General features: G+C 67.4%; 1 protein-coding gene and 1 long non-coding RNA gene across 4 annotated transcripts in view; one reads left to right on the forward strand and one right to left on the reverse strand.

Moving 5' to 3' along the window:
• Positions 1 to 2,295: 2,295 nt before the first annotated feature.
• On the reverse strand, positions 2,296 to 13,328 carry LOC309869027. 3 transcript variants are annotated; one of them, XR_014313952.1, is made up of 5 exons: positions 9,974 to 10,100; positions 9,415 to 9,856; positions 6,497 to 6,817; positions 5,856 to 6,108; positions 2,296 to 2,978 (listed from the first exon to the last, which is right to left on the reverse strand). It is a non-coding gene; the product is annotated as an uncharacterized lncRNA (long non-coding RNA). The 3 variants fall into 3 exon arrangements; XR_014313951.1 differs by lacking the exons at positions 9,415 to 9,856; positions 9,974 to 10,100 and adding an exon at positions 10,160 to 13,328; XR_014313953.1 differs by having other exon boundaries at positions 9,415 to 10,100.
• The window catches only part of ALG12 (ALG12 alpha-1,6-mannosyltransferase), a 44,161-nt gene continuing 38,236 nt past the window's right edge, over positions 8,075 to 13,999 (forward strand). The window contains exon 1 of the mRNA XM_082739470.1: positions 8,075 to 8,437. The gene's annotated coding sequence lies outside the window, so the exon portion shown is untranslated. The remainder of the gene's footprint in view (positions 8,438 to 13,999) is intronic.

A 13,999-nucleotide genomic window follows, 5' to 3' on the forward strand; every position in this document is an offset into this window, starting at 1 on the left:
TTGCTGGGCAGTGCGAGGCTGCAGATCTGGAGGCTGGGGCAGAGCAGTGGGGAGTGCGGGACCCGGGGGAGCTCTGTGGCCCACGGCCGCGGGGCAGGGGTGCCTGGGGACACAGTGAGCCCTTGTCCAGCCTGTCGAGGCTCCCAGGTGCTGTGCAGGGACCCATGGGGCGCCTTGAGCAAACACACGCCCTGTTCCGGCCGCACACAGTGTCCTGGGACGGGTGGCCATGGCGCCGGGCCAGCAGAGAGGGTGGCAGCAGCCAGGCCCACACCACCGGCTGGAGCCGCCCCTGCCAGGGGCCCCAAGTCTACCGCAAGCACCCAAGCAGGGTCCCTAAAGCTCAGCCTCAACCCCTGGGCTGGTAGCCACCCCCCCACGCCCCTACTGGAGCCTCGGTGGGCAGGTGGGTGTGGGTTCTGTCCCTCAGCCCGTCTCCCAGGGCCCACCACCACAGGCCCCGGGCCTGGCCGCCACCGGCCCGGGCTCCCCGGGTGCCTGGATGCAGAAGCACGCTCGGCTCCGTGGAGGGGGTGAGCCCCGGCTTGAGCTCCCTCTCTTCCCCCTTCCTTCATAGTCCTGGAGGCGGCCAAGGACGGAGTGCTGGCCGTCCCGGACTGCCTGGGGGACCGTGGCTGTCCTGGGGCTGCACAGAGGCCGGCATGGGCACGGAGGCCTCAGGGTCCAGTCGCAGGCCGGCCTGGGTCTGCCGCAGGGGACCTCATGGTCGAGGGCCGTCCCTCGGCTGCCACCCATTGCGGGGGGAGGTGGGGTGCTTAGGACCTGAAGGGCCCAGCAGGGGACACACCCTGGTTGGTGACAGCTCTCCAACCAGAGCAGAGGCCCTCAGGGGCCCAGAAGGGGGCATTTGCATGACAGATGAGTTCTCTGGAAGCCTGTGGCTCCCAGGACGCACAGCCCGGAACATCGGCCACCGCCGAGGGCACACAGCCAGCACCTGCTGCAACCGCCTAGCCAGCCCCGAATCCTAAGCCCCAGCCACCTGAGCCATCCTCACAGGCCGGGCCCTCCCGCTCCTGCGTGCACCAGGCCGAAGGGGCCCCCAGCTTGCTGCCCCAGGGAGAGCCCAGCTCTGGGCCACACAGCCAGGGTGCTAGCCCCAGTTGGCCTCAGAACACGTCCTCGCCTGTCTGTCAGGAAGACCTCATCCAGGCCAAGAGCTGCTCGATGCCCCTGGGGTCCCCGTGCCCTGCTGGTCGTTCTGAAGCCGGTGGGGACAGAAGGGTCTGCCTTCTGAGCCAGGCCTCCTCTTCCTGCCCTGGCCTCCCAAGGCCACTGCCCCACTCCTGAGGACCTAGGAGCCGTGCTGCAGGGGCGAGGGCTCCTTCCCAGACTCCTGGTCCCCGCCGTCAGGGACCCGCTCAAGGGGAAGCCCTGGCCAAGTCAGAAGGGCAGGTGGGAAGGGTGGGGCTGGGGGCTGCGGGCTCCGCCTGCTCTCCCTCGGCCCCCTTGGAGACAGCAAAGAAGAAAGCATCTGACTGGTTCGTGGGTGGTGGGGAGAGCCTGGACCGGCGCCCTAGGTGAGAAGTGAGTGTGGGCCCCTCGAGTTACAGCACGCGGCACGAACAGCCGAGATTAACCATAACAACTGGTGTCTGACCCGGCGTCCGCGTAGACCAGCACTAAACACACCGTCCTGTCCCCCCGCACCTCCCGCATCACAGGCTCTCGGGCCGGGGCCCCGCAAGGCACCTTCCTGCCTTTCCCGTGCTGCGGCTCTGGGCCTGGCCAGCCGGGCCTGAGTCTGTGACCAACAGATCACCCACCAGGACACATTGGTCACTCCCCGGTGACCTCCGAGTCAGGGCACCTCCGAGTTCCCAAGCCTGGGGCGGGGGGCCTCCGGACAGGGTCCAGAGATGTGCCAGGGGACTGTCTTTTGAAAAAAAAAATGCGCATTTTAATATCCAAATTACTACATGCAACTTGCCTGCAGAGAAGGGCACCCAACGGGACCATCTGAAGTCTGCAGAGTCCTAACGACACTGCGCGTCGCCCCAGGTCACCCAGCGGGGCCTTGCCAGGACCTCAGCCTGCCCTCCAGCCCCTCCTGCAGAAAACGTTGCTCCTCCCCTGGCTATCCTCATATTTACCCTCTGTGCTCACGTGGCCGTCCGCGTCCACACTGTCCTGCAGGCCCGTTCCCAGACCCAGCTCTCCGGAGGCTCCGGCCCGCGGGGCCCGGGGGCACCTGCAGGAGCTGGACCGCTGCCCTCCCCATGGCCCCTGCTCTCCCCCTGCTCTGAAAGCGGGAAGAAGGAGCACTGAAGGAGCTGAAATACAAACTTTTTTATTTTCCCGTGGCCTTTTTCTCAACTGATCATGGTGGTTTTGTCATTTAATGTTGTTCTGAGTAAAGAAACACTAAGTCGCACCGTCGCTATCACGGATGTTCCCATCTTTACGTTGTGCGGCAAGACTTAACCAGCACAGGGCTCAGTGCACACGTGGAAACCACGTGCTTTTGATCCGTGGCTCCCCATGGGCGCGCTGGGTTCGGACCGAGCGCGGAGCACCGCAGCAGCCAAGGCAGCGGGCGTTTCCACTGAGGTGAGACGCCCACAACGCCCAGCCCAGCCTCCAACCACGCGGCGTGCAGGGCAGGGCGTTAAGCAGCTCGGCCCCTCTGTGCACCTGTCACGGAACTCTTCCGTCTCCCCAAACTGAAACTGTCCCCATCACACGCTCTCCCCCCGCAGCCCCCTCCCCAGCCCCACCGTCGACTGTCCCCGGGTCTGACCCCTGCGGTGCCTCCTAGAAGTGGGGCCAGGACTTGTCCTTCTGTGTCTGGCTGGTCTCACTCAGCACCGTGTCCTCGGGGGTCCCCCAGGTCCTGGCAGGTGTCCGCTGCTCCTTCCTTTTCAAGGCCGAGGACTAGTCCACGACGCCCACGGGCCGCATTTTGTCTGTCCCTTCCTCCGGCAGGGGACACTCGGGTTGCATCCTCTGTTCTTCTACTGGAATAATGCCACCGAGAATGCGTCTGCGTCTCTGCTTTCAGTTCTCAGAGCCATACGCCCACGAGTGGCCCCCCGAGTCCCCTGGTGACCCCCGCGGTCCGCCCCTTGCTCCAATACCGGTGCACGTGTGTCCGCTCCGTTGTTGGGGGGCTAGCTGTCCTTGGGGGGGAGGGGGCCTCAGGGTGGTTTTGATTTGCAGTGTCCTGGGGTTTTCCTGCCTAACACTTTCTCCCTGTCCTCACGGGCCTCTGCACCTAAGACCCCAGCCAGCACGGGCCCCGGTCCCTCCTCAGCCCCCGTGTGGCCGCTCCCTCCTGACGGTGTCCCTGCTCACTTGCTCTGCCGCCACACACTCCCCTGCTGGCCCCACCTGCTCAGGGAGCACCCGTCATCAGTCGTCCGCACCGGCATGTCCGGCACACACGGTGGGAACACCGTTTCTCGACTCTACAAGCCCCGGGGGATCCCCTCACCCCCAGCCACAGACTTTACCAGCCAGCTCCTGGGGGGGCCCGGCTGCCGCCCCTGCCCTCCCGGACGCCCCGGGCTTCCTCCCCCAGCGCCACGTGGGTGGGCTCTGGCCACGCAGCAATGAATCCTGAGCCGCGGGGGCCCTGGCTCGTGATCACCGACTCTGCGGGCGGCGGATTCCATTGTCCCCGCCGGGGCTGCTCTGCGACACGGGCTGCACCTTCCCGTGGAGCCCTACAGGTCAGCTGCCCGGCACTCGTGGGATCCAGCACCCTCCCGGGGCTCACACCCAGCCTGGTCCCTGTTTCTGTCCTGCCTCACCTGGGTGACCACGGGGCCCCTCCTCACTGACCAGCCCCGCCCCCGGCAGAGCAGCCAGAGGGCCAGGGATCCCCGAGGTCCCGCGGCACCGCCATTCCGTCCTCCCAGCGGCCTTCCGGCAGCTCCGCGCCCGTGACTGAGCGGCAGGTCCGTCAGGGAGAGAGCCTGACCCGCCCACTGAGGAAATCCCAGGGAGCACAACCTGTCCCCGCTGTCTCGTGGGGATGCCCTGGGGACAGGAGCTGTGGCCTGTGTCCGCCTGGACACCTGCCAATCCGGAGCAGTACCGTGGCCCCAAGAGAGCCGGGGCACGTGAGGCCACGTCCAAAGTCCACACGCTACGGTCCCCAGGTGAACGGCTGGGGCTGGAGAGCGCAGTCCACGAGCCGGAGCTGAACCGCCACGTACAGTCACGGGGAAGCTTCAGGAGCTCCCCACCCAGCCAAGATCACAAATAAGCAGAGTACCCCTCCCCGCGCGCTGGCGTGGCCCGAGCGAGCCCACCCCAGCCGCCCCGAGGGAGCAGGCCACGGCCGCCCCCCCGCACCTGTTAACTCACCAGGTTGGCCCCCGAGAGGCGGGACGGCCGCAGGCCCCCCGCAGGGCTGCCCGAAGGCCACGGTAGTGGGGGGGCCAGAGCAGCTCCGGGGAGGGGCCGTGGCCGCTGGCTCCGAGAATGCACGCTCCTACCCGGCCAAGGGAATTGGAAACGGCGCCCCACAGGTGCTTTTCAGTCCGGCCATGGAGCCACGCGTGCGAGGTCTCCTGCCTTCATACAGCGGGGCCGGGGACCCGGAACCCTCAATCACGCTGTCTTTCCCGTGGGAGGGTCAACCCAGCCACTCGCACAGGGACCGGGGTGTCATGGTGCCCGGGGACCAAGGGACAGGAGCCGCAATGGTCACTCACGCAACTGCGTGGAGATCCTGTCCCCAGAGCTCTGGGCTCTACGGGTCAGAGGTCCTGCTGCCCCATGAGCCCCAGTCTCTCCCGGGGACACAGGAGCCAAGCTGAGCTGCCCCAGAGCAGCAGGTGAGCAGGCAGCCGTCTCACCGGGATGGCTGGCCCTGACCGGGGGGAGCTGGGCCGTTCCCAGCCATGCCCCAGCATGGCCACAGGTGGACAGATGGCCAAGGTCGGCCCCCCAGGGATGAAGGCATCAGGGAGGAGTTGCCAGAGGGCTACACTGGGGCAGGACCCTCGTTCGTGGAGAAAACTCTGGGGCCCTCGGGGCCTGGGAGCTCGTGGGCTGTGGGCCGTGCACCCCCCAGCCAGATGGTCCCCACCCGCTTACCAGCCCCCGTGGGGAGCTGCCGCTTCAGGGGTTCTGATCTGGGCGCCTGGGGCTGTGGCACAAATACTGGAGGCTGGTTTTGGGGAAAGTGATTTTCAAGCAAAACGTCCAGAACTCCCAAGTTTGCTCCCCGGGACCACCCCCCGCCCGGGCTTCTGCGGCCCCCCTGCAGGGGCCCCTCCAGCCACCTCACCCCTTGCTGACCGCCAGCTCAGACCTGGGTGAGGCCGACTCCCCGTCTGGGGGCCCCATGGGCGACGAGGGGGCTCATCCCACGGGCGGGGGCCGGGGGTCCTTGAGGACTACTCTGCACACCTCAGATCCCAGCCTGGGCCCCACCTCAGCCGCGTGGCCACCCAGCTTGCGGCCTGCCAAAGCCGGGAACAGCTGTGGCTTTGTGTCCTCCCCGGGCAGGAGGCGGCCTCAGCCACCCTGACGCCTCGGCGCTGCTCCGGCTTCAAGAAGCCCGGTGAGCAGCCTTTGAGGCCATCCTCCCGTTGGCTGGGCAGTGCCGGTAGGGCTGGGGCTGAGTGCACGGTCAGCAGTGAGCCCACGGGGGCCGGGCAGCCCGTCCGCCGGCCCAGCACTCCGCCGCCACCTCATTCCTTCACCCTCCGGTGCCCACTCAGGCCCCCACTCACTCCCTGGTTCTCTCACTCACTGGTTCGTTCATTCATTTGCTCATTACGGAGTTCTTTCCGGAGAGCCAACCCCCAACCAGGCCCACATCGGGTCTTGGGCAGCAGAGCAGTGGCCGCACAGAGAGGAGGGGTCATTCGTTTACTCACCATTAAACAAAACTTTCCAGAGTGGTGATGGGTCTGTAGCACTGCAGATGCCTGGACAGATGGATGGGGGGACAGATTCCCTGTCTGTGGGTTCTGGGGGAGGCGTCCCTGAAATAGTCACCTGAACCGAGGCCCTTGCCCTCTTGTGTTCTCTGACAGAGGCAACCATCTGGGCGGCCGGGGTGGCACTTCCAAGGGGGCCTCAGCAGGCTGCAGGTGTCGGCCCACGGAGGACACGGCCCCGTCAGCGAGCCTGCACGCGGGAACCGAGAGCAGGTGGTGGACCTGGGCCAGAGGTAACGCGTCCCAACAGAGCGCCCAGCCCCGAGCCCCGCCCCAGCCCCGCCCTGAACCCTGGAGTGGCCCTTGGCTCGCCCCCTCCCCATCAGGCTATCAGCAGGGCCCTCACAGCAGCCAGGAGTTTCTAAGCAGCACCCCCAGCACTGTGCAGCAGGGGGACCAGCCAGCCTCTGGCGCTTCACGGCCCTTCTGCGCAGAACCCACCGGGCTCCCACCCCGCGGGGTAGAAGCCGAATCCTCCCCAGATCTGCCCCCTAAAGCCCCTCACACCAGTGAGGGCGCCGTGCTCCCACTCCCCCGCCCCCACCCAGTGTCCGGTGTCTGCGTGGCCCCTCGCTCACCTCCGCCAGGCCTCTCTGGCACCCAGTGCTCCCCAGAAATCCAGGTGGGCAGGTCTGGGGCCAGGCCCAGGGGTCTTCTGTTGAGCCCTCCATGCACCAGGGCCAGAGCTGACCTGAGCTACCTGGGCAAGGGTGTGGGAGAGCTCTGGTCTCCCTGTCCACCCCACAAGCTCTTGAGCAGCCCCTCTGAGCCTCACAGGGCCGCACCCGATGGTGCAGACCCAGGTGCCGGGGCATGGGAGTCCCTGGCATGAGCGCTGGAGGGTCGGTCTCTAGGCCTGAGGCCTGGCACGGGCAGGCTCAGAGCACTTCTTTCATCGGCTGCATAAAAGAAAAAGAACATAAAACCTTAGCACAGCTGGGGTGGGGGTCCCAGCACGGGCCCAGCGCCAGCCTGAAGAAGCTGTGAGGGAGGCGCTCCCCCTCCGGACAGCTGGACACTGTGCGGACAGAGGCTAGACCAGGCAAGCTGAGGGGTTGGCGTGTGCACCCCCCGCCTTTCTGGACACCCCTACCTCGGCCTCCACTGCGAGATCCACATGCACCCAAGGGCCGACGGAGGTCACTGGAGAACCACAGACTCCACTCTGGCCCACGAGAGCCCAACAGGACGTGCAGCGGGGAGCAGGGGGCCGGGGGAGGACTCCGAGTCACAGAAGCCCGGGGCAGTGGGGACATACAACGTCAGGGCGGGGAACTGTCACCCTGCCACGGGGCTGTCCCCCCACCCCAGGGCCAGGCACCCTGTGGCACTTCACAGCTGCACGGGGCAGGGCGACCCACGCAGGCCAGCCTGGGGACTGTCCCCAGAGCCGTGGAGGCTCCTGGCTGGGAGCGGGGGCAAGGGGGTGCAGGTGGTCAGTGATGGTGGGGCCTGTGGGCTGTGTGTATGTGCTGGGACACGTGTGTCCGAAAATGTGTGCACACGTGTGTGCACGTGAGTGCAGACGGGTGTGTGCGTGTGAGCACCCTCCCGCGCACCCGTGCCCCGCTGCCGGTGGGTCCCGCTGCGGAGCCACGCATGAGCCATGGGCTGGATACGGTCCTGGGCGGCAGGGACGCGATGACCAGACCCCAAGACGCCGGCCGCCCGGGGGGGGGCAAGAAGGGGGGAAGGAGAGGGCCTCGGGGCGGGCTGTGTTGACCACCACGTCCCCCACCCCCGCACTTAGCCTGAGCCTCATCCCTCCGCCCCATGCCTAATGACACCATTGTCTGGGCTCCTTGGGTCTTCAGTCCAAGGCCACACTCAGGGCAGCCCTGGTTGCTGTCCTGAGGGAGACCCCTGCCCACCCCTGGGATCCCTGCCCCCGCAGGTTTGCGGTGTGGGGCTGACCCCCTAGTGGGCTTCCACACGGGCCTGGGACTCCACAGTGGCCAGGCCTGCTGTGCTCCCCGCCTCTGCCTGAAGCTGGGCGCCCAGTGGGCACATCTCAGGGGTTGGTCCCTGTGTGGCCGGGGGGCAGGAGAGAGCAGCCTCCAAACGAACCCCCGCCCAACTGCGGGACTGAACACCAAGGGCAGCTCTACCCCCACAGCTGGAAGTCTGGGTCTTGTGGTCAGAGGGACAGAGACAAGGGGATAGACGGACAGACAGCTGGTGGCCGGCGGAAGCTGCTGAGAAGCGGCGGAAGCTGGGGCGGCCGGCCGGCGGGCGGCCCGATGGGTCCTGGAAATCCTCTCTTCCTGTTTTTCCAACAAAGGGCCTCTGTCCCCACAGGAAGGCCGCTGGCCAGTGGCGGCGGACGCGCCTTTTCCGTAAACAGGGTTGTTTTCCTTTTCTCCACTTGTCACAATAACAGCGGGCTCCACACCCCCCATCCCGGCCCTGGGTACCACCAGCCACAGGGGCCGGCAAGGGAGAGGTCACCGCTGGCTGAGACCAGGCCCCCCGGAGCAACCAGGAGACAGGAGTTCGGTGGGGCCAGTGCCATGGGATAGGTAGGAGGCGGGACCAGCCCTGTGGTCCTCCAGAGCCAGAGCCAGAGCCAGAGTCAGGGTCAGGGGGCCTGTACTGGGCTTGTGACCCCGGGGGCCTGACCCAGCAGTGCTTGGAGCGAGGGCCAGGGCCTGGTCCACAGAGGGGCTGGTTTCCTAGGACAGAGAAGTAGGGCCCAGGGCCTCCCTCCAAGTGGATCTCCCTCCAGACTGGGGGGGGTCCCAGTGCTGGCTGGCGTGCTGCCCCAAGATGTCCAGCAGGTGGGTGCTATGGTACCTGCTCCACAGGAGAAGCTCAAGGGTCTGAGAAGACCTCTGAGGCCCCACAAGAGCAGACTGAGCCTGCATGCCTGGAAGGGGGAGGAAGGGCCAGAAGGCCGCAGGGCCTCGGGACGGATAGCGGGGGGCGGGGGGGAGCCCCCCTGGCCCGAGCCTGCCGCTGGCCCTGGCTCCACGAGGGCCCACGAGAGTGTGGGGACTGTGTCGGCTGCCAGTGGCTGCGGCGGTGTGTGCCCCTTCTGTGCGCCCGGCCGTGGAGCGGAGCAGGAGTGGGCTCCGTGCCCGGGCGTGCATGGCTCTGAGTGAACCAGTGTCCTAGCGTGTGTGGGTGATTGTGTGGGCTGGGCAGCAGGCGTCGGAGGGGCCTGTGTGAGGGGCTGGGGGGCTATTTATAGCTGCTGGCTTGGGGAGGGGCTATTAATAGCAGGGCGGAAGCTGAATGGACAATATACTGGGGGTGGGGGCAGAAGCCGTTCCTTGCCAGCGACACCAGGGACTGGCACCCCAGCCGCCACCCAGGCAGCCAGACAAGGGCCAGTGTTGTCCCGCGAGCGGCTGCTCCAGGGGGTGCGGCTCACCTGGGAGAGCAGGCTGGGGGAGTCCCAGGTCGGGTCCCCCTCCCCAGGCAGCCCCGCAGGGGGCCGTGTCCCAGCCACTCTTCACCCTAAGGAGGGATGTGCTGATGGTGAGGTCACCCCAACCTGTGTGCTCCTCAGGGCGTCGCTGGCTTTTAGCCGGGACATGCGGGCGGGCCCCTGCTCAGCCGCGACCCCTAGGACGCTGAGCGGTAGATGGGGGCCGGTTTGGGCCTCTGGGCCACACGCAGCCACGCGACTGAGGGACGGATGAGGTTCGCTCTGTCCCAACCGAGGTCTGGAGCCTCAAAAGGCACACCCAGCCGGAAGCACCAGAGCGGACCCCCCCACCGAGCAGCCTTCCCGCGCCCCAGCATCCCTGGGTCTCCCTGGGTCAGAGGGTCCTGCCTCCCAGGGGAGCACGGAGGCGCTGGGCCCCAGGAGGCCTCCCCAGACCGTGGCCGAGGAGAGCCTGAGGCCCCGCAGGGCACTGGGGATGACTGGTCAGACCTCGGGGTCCAGCCGCGGAGGGCAGCGGGGCGGGACGGGTCCTTCCGGGGCCTCAGGCCTGGAGTAGGCTCTGCCCGGGCGGGGCTGGCGACGCAGGGACTCAGGGGTCCAGGCGGGCAGGGCGGGGCGCCCGGGCTGGGGGAGGCCCCGTGGAACAGGGGGTCCGGGGGGGGGCCTGGGGGCCCACAGCACGGCCGGAGGCAGGTGGCCTCTCGGCAGGGAGCCCCCGCGGCCACATCCTCCCCCGCGGGGTCGCCCGCCCGCGCCCCCCCAGCTGGCGTCGCCCTCACCCCCCCCCCGCCTCCTCCGGGAGCCCCCCCGCAATGACGTCACGAGGAGCGCGCGTCCCGCCCGCGGCCACCTGTCGCCAGGCGCTTCCCAGAAGGTCGCGGCCGCCCGCGCACGCGCCGCGCCCCCGTCCCGGAAGCCTCGGGCTTTCCCGGCAGCGTCAGCTCCGCGTCCCCCGGGCTCCGGGAAGGGGGGCGGGCCCGGCCGACCCCGCCCCTCCCCCACCACGCCCGCCAGCTGGGGGGTCCCCGCGCGGCCGCTTCCGGCGCCGCCCCCTTCCCGGCAGGGCCGCGCCGCGGTCCCCCCGCGAGGCCGCCGGTCCCGGGCTGCGGGGGGCCTGGGGGAGCCCGGAGCGGGGCCGTGGAGGTCCCGGGTGCTTTCTCCGTGCATGGGTGTCCCGGGGGGCTGAGGTGGGGGGACCCCAGAGGCCGGGCGCCGTCCGGAGGGCTCGTTCCCACCCCCCACCACGGCGGGGCCGGGGGCCGTGCGCCCTCGAGCCAGCAAGGACCCTGAGGTCCGCGGGTGACCCCTGGAGGCAGGCCTGGGGGACGCTGCCCTGGACCCCGCTGGGAGCGTCCCGGGTGCTCAGGGTCAGCCGCAGACGCGGTTGGACAGCCTCCCTGCATTTACGTCGGTGCAGCGCAAGACAGCCCGCCCTGACCCATGGCAGGTGCTGGGGAGACCCTGCGCCCCGACAGCTGTGGGGTGGCTGGGGTGGGGGGATGCCGGCCGACTACGTCCCTGGAGACTTGGGTCTGGGAGGAGGGGTCCCTGGAGAGGTGGGTGTCCCCCACCCCACACAGTCTTGTCAGGACAGGTTGGGCTCCTTGCCCCTCACGGGTGTGGCGCCAGCGTGGGGTCTGGGATGTTCCCAGCAACAATGGCTTTGAGGGACCCCTGGCCTGGGAGGGGGCTTGTGGCCTGAATGGCCGCTTGTCTGGGCAGAGGCGGGAGGCAGGTCCCACACAACCGCAGGCAGGGCTGAAGCCTCCTCTGTGCCCCGTAGCTTCCAGTGCCCCTCCCTGGAGTCCCTGACCTGCCCCCACCCTGGGGAAGATCAGTGTGGCTGCGGGGAACCGCACCTGCATGCCCAGGTGACCCCTCAGTCGTGTGTTTTACACCGTCCCGCACCAAGTAGTGGATGGGAGCCCCCCACCCCCAGGCTTGCCTGAGTGAGCCCAGCGGTGCAGGAGAGCAAGAGAGCAGACCCGGGGGGTGGGGTGGGAAGGGGCGGGCATGTGTAAGCTGAGAGCAGTGCCCAAGGTGGGGTCCCCAGGAGTCCAACCTAGTCTGGGACCTGGCAGGTAGGGAGTGGGGAGCCAGGGAGGAGACGGCCCCAAGAGGGTGGCCCTCGGCTGAGAGGCTTTGGGGAGGCTGTGTAGTGGGGCGTGCGGGAGATCGGGCAGGCCCTGGCCGTGCAGCAGGGGCTCCACACAGCCTCCTGGCATGCGGACCAGGGTGCAGCATCAGGCCAGGGCCAGGGGATAGGAAGGAAGGGCCCATTGTCAGCTGCGGGTCCTCGCCCTAGGTCCTTGCAGGGGTGGCCGCAGCCATGGCTTTGCCCAGTGAACAGTCTCTCCGAGGGGGATCAAAAGCCAGCTCTCACTACCCTGTGGACACTGCCCAGGGGGTCAGTCTGGATCCACTGCCCTTCTGGAACAAGCGCTGGCAGACAGAACCAGGGTGGTCCGGGCCGGCCGCTGCAGAGACAGGACACTGGGCCCCCTCTGCACGGTGGGTGTTCCAGGGGTCCCAGCTGTTGCCCTGGGGAACTGGGAGGGGGCTGCGCTGGTGAGCAGATCCAGTCGTGGACGGTGTGGGGTGATGGCATCCCCGTCACTCTGGGAACGGCCGCAGGTTGCAGGGAGGCTGGGAGGGCTCGGTGGTCAGGGGAGGTGGCTCCCGCGGGGTGAAAGCCGGGTCCACTGGGTGCCAGCCAGGGTGCCGGCTGGATGATGGGCACGCGGGGACGACCACACAAGCCACCCACCCCTTCTCGGGAAGGCTTGCTCCCAGAAAACGGAGCCTCCCCTCTCAGGACCTGCTCGCCTCCCTCTTGGAACTAGCTAGTGGTGTCGCGTGTTGGGGACCCAGTGGCCCAGGGCAGGGCAGAGGGGACTCAGGCCCCAGCACCTCGTCCCGGGCAGCCGAGGGGAGCTCGATGATCAGGAGCCTTTCCCGGTCTGAGGCTCTGTCCCAGGACGTGCTGCGGTCACAGGGCTGGGGAGGCGCTCTTGAAAAGGGCAGGCTGTCACAAGGGCCACGCCGCAGCGCAAGGCTGGGTGGGCTCCACAGGGGGCCTGGAGGTCACACCATGGAGCCAGGCCACCAGGAGCCCACTGGGAGAGGCACCTGCGTCGTGTGGAGGTCAGTGGAGGCTCCTGGCCGGGTCTGCTGACAGTGATGGGGTGGACGGCATCTGGCCACACGGGGCCGTGTGGACACAGCCAGACTGGAGCCGAGCCAAGGGCCTGAGGTGCCAAGGAGGTGGTGAACCGAACACTGAGTTCTTGGAGACCGGACGAGTGTCCAAAGAGAAGACATCAAGGATGCGTGACCAGGCCATCCCAATAAAAGGTCGTGGTCCTTTACCCAGTTTTCAGACATCAGTAGATTCCAGACCCAGAGCCCTGGGGTGAAACGAGACGGGTGCTCAGGAAGCGCACTGCAACAGCAGACAAGTCCGCACCGTGCGGATACCAGCCCCTCCCCATGACCCCAAAATTGAGCCCAGGGGAGGGGACATATCAGGGCACTTAAGGACTGCTGGCCATAGGGTTCCCGCTGACGCTGGTAACCTGAGGCCCAAAGTGTGACCGCAGGTCCCCGGTTAGAGTGAGGGGTCCCACCGATGCGATTCCAGCCCGGGTCCCAGCCCTGGCTTTGGGTCTGCTCATCTAGCCGACAGTCATTTCCCAGACCCAGAGTGGACAAGTGTAGTGGACATATTTGGTGGCTGATATCGTGCCCTTGGCCACCAGCATGGACAAGCCTAGGGGAAGTGTCTGTAACTGCCCCCAGCTGAGGTGCCCTCCTGGCTGAGTGGTGACACGTTGAAAAACCAGAGGATGCCAGGGAGGGCACTGGGACACCCGCAAGTCTGACCACTGCAGAAGGCAGGGTGTGGGTCCAGGAGGACCATGGACAGCTAGAAAGCAAGCGAGGCTGTGTTCTCCCCCATCCTGATCAGGAAGGAGAACCAAAGACCAAGTACAAATGCTTGCAGAGAACATGTGGTCCCTCCCCAGGTGACAGGAACTCTTCTGCCCAGGGTCACCTGGACGACTCCCCCATCCCCAGAACAGCACAGCTGTGCCCCGTATTAACAACCCTGTGTGGATCAGACCAGATGATGGAGAAGTGGTGAGTACCCTGGGGCCTTCGTAGGCCATGCGCACTACAGGGAAGAATACAGGGGTCCCGGGCACACAGTAGCCCCCACCCCCCCACCGAGGACAGGGGGCTGTGCTGGCAATTCGCCGCGACGACAGAGCATGGCAGCCGGGGGCTTCTGAGTGCTGGAGCGGCCTCCTGGGAGTCCTGCTGTAGGACGTGGCGGCGCGGGACCAGCAGGGACGGCCCGAGATCCTTGCTGCTACATTTCAGCTGACTCCAGGGGCCTGGGAGCAAAGTAGGCTTTGCAGCAAGTGTGGGTGGGAGAAGCAGCACGGGGGTCCCCGGGTCCAGGGCAGGAGAACAGGTGTGGCTCTGGTCTGGCCGTGGGACCATGGCCCGCTGCCTGGCACTGGCTTCCTCAGACATGCCCTGCTGTGAGGTCGGGATGAGACCCGGGCAAGGGCGGAGGTCAGCAGCTCGTGCAGGTGGCCTAGACCTGCGTGAGTGTCACCTCTGCGACCCCTTCGCACCTGTGGCCTCACAGGGGTTCCTATGATGGTGTGAGGACGGGGACGAG

This window comes from Mustela nivalis (assembly GCF_964662115.1).
Source record: "Mustela nivalis genome assembly, chromosome: 7".
Taxonomy (NCBI): domain Eukaryota; kingdom Metazoa; phylum Chordata; class Mammalia; order Carnivora; family Mustelidae; genus Mustela; species Mustela nivalis.